This window comes from Aotus nancymaae, unplaced genomic scaffold (assembly GCF_030222135.1).
Source record: "Aotus nancymaae isolate 86718 unplaced genomic scaffold, 86718_ANA_hifiasm-v0.15.2.pri h1tg000008l, whole genome shotgun sequence".
Taxonomy (NCBI): Eukaryota; Metazoa; Chordata; class Mammalia; order Primates; family Aotidae; genus Aotus; species Aotus nancymaae.
Genome location: NW_026988419.1, coordinates 40,132,415 through 40,138,414, shown reverse-complemented (window position 1 = coordinate 40,138,414; position 6,000 = coordinate 40,132,415).

Here is a 6,000-nt window from a genome sequence, read left to right as displayed (position 1 = left end):
CTTCTAGGATGGCTATAAACAAAAAACCCAAACATAAATAACAGAAAGTGTCAGCAAGAAGGTGGAGAAATAATCCTCATACATTGCTGGTAGAAATGCAATATTGTTCAGCTACTGTAGAAACACTGATATATTCACAAAGTTACATGTAGAATTACCATTCCATGGCTGGGCACAGTGGCTTACGCCTGTAATCCCAGCACTTTGGGAAGCTGAGGTGGGTGGATCACAAAGTCAGGAGTACAAGACCAGCCTGTTCAACATAGTGAAACCCCATCTCTACTAAAAATACAAAGAAAAAATTAGCTGGATGTGGTGGCAGGCACTTGTAATCCCAGCTACTCAGGAGGCTGAGGTAGAAGAATCACTTGAACCCAGAGGTTGTAGTGAGCCGAGATCATGTCACTGCACTCTAGCCCGGGCAGAAGTTCGAGACTGTGTCTCAAAAAAAAATAAAAGAATTACCATTTTATGTTTAGCGTTTCCTAAATCTACAATTCCACTCACACAGGCATTCAAACTAATACTTGTACATGAATGTTCATTCACGATACTATTTATAATAATAGTTGAAAGCTGGAAACAACCTGAATGTCCATCAGTAGATGAATAGACAAATTATAGTATAAACATACATGGAATATTATTCAACCATAAAGTTAACAGTACAGGACACAGTTGCCCAATTCACATTATTTAAGAACCCCTTGATCTTATTTTTAATTGAATTTATGGACAATTATTTTGGCTAAAAAGTTAGAACATATGAGAGCCATGTATCTTCAAACTTTCTTATTACTTCCAATACTCCTTTTGTGTACCTCCAGTTTTCATGCCCTGACATATTTTCTCTGGAATTTCCTAGGATATTTCCTTCTTCTAAACTCCATCCCTGTAATTCTAAACTCCCATGTCCCCATTATAGTGCTTTCTCTGTTCCCTGATTCTTATTCATCTCTCTCAAATCATCTGAGTCAACGTTTTCTGTCCATCCAAACCTCCATTTTTGGGAGATGCTGCCAACACTCTGATACATTGTGACTCTTACCTTTTCTTAGTGAGAATATTCCCCATTTCTGCATACACACACACACATGCACACACACACACATGCACATACACACACACACACATGCACATACACACACACACAAACGTGTGAAGAAAAACTAAAATTTCATTGATATCTTCAAAATTCTTTTAAAAATTCCATCCAATGCAAACTTAAATTACCAAAGACCATATAGATTGAATAAGGTGTTTTGCTTTTTAGTAGATATGTAAATTAGACAAAGTAATAATTTGGCAAAATTAATCATTCAGCAAAGTGGTCTTCAGCCAACGTTTTTAGCTGCTTTTCAGAAACATCAAATTTCCTGGAAGCATGTTATCCTTAAGGAATATGTAGAAGAGAAACTAGAGGGGCTGTGATTGGCAAGCAGCTCAACAGCTGTTGATTGTGGCCATTGAAAAGAACAAGATCTACATCAGAGACACAAACACACAAAATCCATGGAAGCTTGAATTAAGAAGTGATGAAAGAGAAATTATTTAGATAAAAGTAGAATTGAAAAATATATTCCAGAAATGGCTCATTTGAAAACAATAATAACAATAAAAATACTTAACAGATATAGTCAAAAAAAGAAAAATAAGCAAAGTGACACAAAATTATAGATGAGAATAAAGACACAACCATAAAAACAGAGTAAATAAAATAATTTTATGAAATTGATTTTCTCAACTGTATGGAAATTAATTTACAACTATTGCCTAAATGTTGTAGCAAACATAAATTGTCAAATGGATACCAGGTTAGAAAACAATTTAAAGGTTAAATTATCAAAAAATAAAATTATTGAATTTTTTTCTAATTAAAGCACCAGTCACAACTATTTTCACAGATGTATTCAATGATATATCTGAGGAAGTAGTAATTCCAGTGGTATTTAAACTCCTCCAGAGGATATAAAAGTGAGGAATGATTCCAGATAATTTTGGCACAATCTGAATAACGGTGATAAGAAATCTTTACAAAAACAACATAAAAACTGCAGACCACACTGACTTTTGAATTGATGCAAAATGTCTTAAATAAAATTAAACTAATATGAAACTTACATATTTTTTAAAATTGACCATAGTTTATCTCAAGATAGATGTTATTCAAAACTAAAAAATATTTTAATACAATTCATCAAATTAATAAATCATAGGGGAAATGTGATTTTCTATATAAATTTTTAAAACTATGAAATCCAATAGCTATTTCATATTTTAAAAAATGTTTTTTAAAAATAAAGCAGAAACCACATGAAGCTTTACTCAGGAAAAAAAGAAAGAGTAAGAAAACTCATCAACTATGTTCTCCATAAACAAACTATATTAATTTTTTTCTGCTATTTTCCATCACTTTAGTCTCAAGCAAAATTATAAGCATCAGTATAGTATTACTGATACATAAGACTGAGATCCCCAATCAGTAAATCTGTCATTTCCATCTTTATTTTTTATCAGTATTCCCTGTTGGCTTTGACTGAAAAATACTGTCTTCTTAAGTGATTCTGGAGAGTTGAGAAGAACAGAGTTCTAAGAAATTTCATTAAGTGATAACAACTCAATTTTATTTTACTATTTTAAACAGTGATTATTATGATATGCAATATAAATAGATGACTATTTTTATTTGACATATGAGTATGTAAAACAATATAAAGCATTAGATGCATTCATTTGATTGATATTTATTTAGTATCTGCAGAATAGTTCTGACCTCCCTAGAGCATTTATTCTAGTAGGAAGTGGTAGGGAACTACAGGAAGTGTTAATTTATATAAGATGATCTGAGAATGCCTCACTAATGGAACTTTGAAATCTGGAGGATAAAAAAAAACTGCACCTATAGAAAAGGCAGAGTTATAAGACTATCTGGTAGGAGAGAAGAACATTTGGAAAAGAAGGAAGGCAAGGCAGAATTGTGCTTGGCAATTTTAACAAATAGCAAGAAAGCTAAAGTTTCTTAAGGACATTAGAAAGACAGCTTTAGATAAAATAAAGTCGGCTACATATACAGGGGTCAATTGATGTTGGACTCAGTAAACCATGGTTAAATGTATTGGAATTTATTCCAGATGAGCTGAGCCCAAACTTATGGTTGTGTCTGAACAGGTACATGACATAATCTGATTTTTATTTGCAAAGGTCACTCTGGATGCATTGTGGACAATTGACTTAGAGTGCCAAATTAGAACCATGTGAAACAGGTAGATCTGTCAAAATTTCCAGTGAAAGAGAACAATGGCAGAACTACAGTGGTGATGTAGCTCATGTGAAATGGTTAGACGTGGGTTTTATCTTGAAGTTAAAAAACTAAAGAATGTGCTTGCAAAATGGATGTGTGGTGAGAAAATCAAGTTTGATTCCAAGAAATAATACCAAACAACTGAACAAATGTTGATGCTACTTAATTAATTAGGGGCAACAAAAAAAGAAAGACACTTCTGAAGGAAATTAAAAATTGGGTGTGGGACATATTCACTTGGAGATACCTCATGAGCAGATGTGAAAATGGCAAGTTAATAAAAGAGTCTAGACTTCAGGCTAACTGAATTCTGGTGATAACACAACAATAATTAAGCTCTATTGAGAAGAGATTTCTGAATTATATTTCAATATCTAGAGTCCATAACATTTGAATCAGAACAAAATTCGAATAGTACATTTAGCAATGATGACTAAAGTAGATATTACTAAGCATGCGTGATGATTCAGTTTGGGATATGGCTGAGCATAAAAAGGAAAAAATAACTTCCTTTTCTTTAGCTTATGTCAAGAGATCAAGAAAGTTAAAATTTTTTCAAGCCACAAGTTAAAAAAATACTTAAAGGATAAATCACTTTGAAAAATTGAAACATTACTAGTATAAGAAAATATCTTATATAACAAGGACAGAACTTGCATTAATAACATCAGGTTCAGTTCCCTACTCATTCACATACTTTTGGCAAGTGACATAGTAATCGTTATATTATTCTTTTGATTGTTTTTGTTGTTGTTGTTAGAAGTCACGTATAGTTATTATTATGTGCAAAGCTACTTAATCATCATCACCATTTTACAGACAAAGGTCTTGAGGGCATAAAAAAGTAAATGAGTTTTTCAGAGTCACAGAATAGGTTACTAATGAAGCCAGGATTTAAACTGGCTCCACTTCATGCTCTAATTTCTATATGGTAAGTACTGTGCTTTTATGTACTTTTTTGTATAACTTCATTATTAACATAAACACTACATCATTTTATACTGGATTATGTTTTCCCCATTAGACCAGGAATTACTTCAACGATATTTTTCTTCATTTATATAATCCTGGTCTTGGACCAGGATCCAGAGAAGAGTAGGTGAAGAATAGTTAAAATAACTTTTATAATCCATAAAGACATTATGAGAATTGAGTGATGCAATGAGTGAATGAATTTTGTAATGTATGGAAGATTATAATCTCAGTAATAAAGAGAAAAAGTTTTCAACTTGAGAAATTATGGATACAACAAAACTGTAACTTTATATTTTTAAAATCTGGTTTCTACTTTTATGCTGACAAAGCCAAAATATAACTGACTGTATGTTAAGGGAGTTTTACAAATCTCTATTTATACTAAACATTTTACTTTTCCATAGTACCTTTGATAATATATCATATGCATAGCATTAATGGACATCATAGTATCCTCAATTTGATATGGTTTCGAGAGAACACTTCTAGATTTTGCTAAAAAAAATGACAGGAATAGTATATGTTATTTTTCCTAATGGGTATCCTCTTCCCTTTTCATTTCTTATGCAGAATTTTTTTAAAATGCTTCCTTAAATACAGTTTTGTAAATCACCTGAGTCACACATATTTTCTTTTTAATTTTATCAAGAATTAAAATTTTAACCTCTGTCTATTCAATTCCATGTCCCTGTGTTATCCTGCTGACAAAAAGAAAGAGATTTCTTTCTAAGGTGGTCAAAGATACCTGCAACATCTAATGTGGGCATTTTCCTTGTAGTAGTATGGGTTAAGCCTTATTTCAAGAGAGTAAGAATGATTTATTATCTATTTCTTATAACAGTTTCTGATTCTCCATTAATGAGTGAAATACAATCTATTTAATAATTTTACAGCAATCACATTTGAGATTGCCCAAATTTTTATCTCAATTGCTTGACCAAACTTTTTATCTCAAATTATATCTGTCTCTATATTATTACCTGTATCTATGCATGAAACTACAACTGTATTTATATCATTGATATCCGTATTTATACATCTTTTGGTGACTATGCTATTTCTACAGGACGGTTTCCTATAGGTGAGAATATTAGGTAAGTAGCCATATTTATTTTAGTATGCAAATGTTGTTATTGAATTACTAATTAAAATTGTGATGAGAAACAATTTTATGACCAACAGCATTTGAGATTTCTTCTTTCTCCATGGACCCAATAAGCGCTGTATTATTATTATCATTATTATTATCTTATGATAATCTTATAAATGAAAAACAGTATTTCATGAATTAGTTTCTATTTATTTATTCAGAAGCCTGTGTTTATTTGAACATATCCTATCTTTGTAACTTCTGTGTCCATATTATTCACTCATTTAAATAGTTTATTTTTAATGGTTACTGTTAGGAAATAATATATATAAAGGAAATATTAATCTTTGGTTACATGTGTCACATTTTCTTCCAGACTCTTTTAGATTTTTGTATATTTAAGAGTTCATTCAGTTTATGTACACTTAAATTTTTGATTAAATTTGTTTTAGAAGTTTGGCACAAAACAAGGAGACACGAAACAAAATAAGCAATAAAATTATTTTAAAGGAGGTGAAAATACAATGTTATTTTATTACACACACATACACCCACATGAATGCTATATTGGAGGAATTAGAAAACCTTAAAGATTACTTAGTCTTAATATCCATTTTATTTTAATGGATTCTGT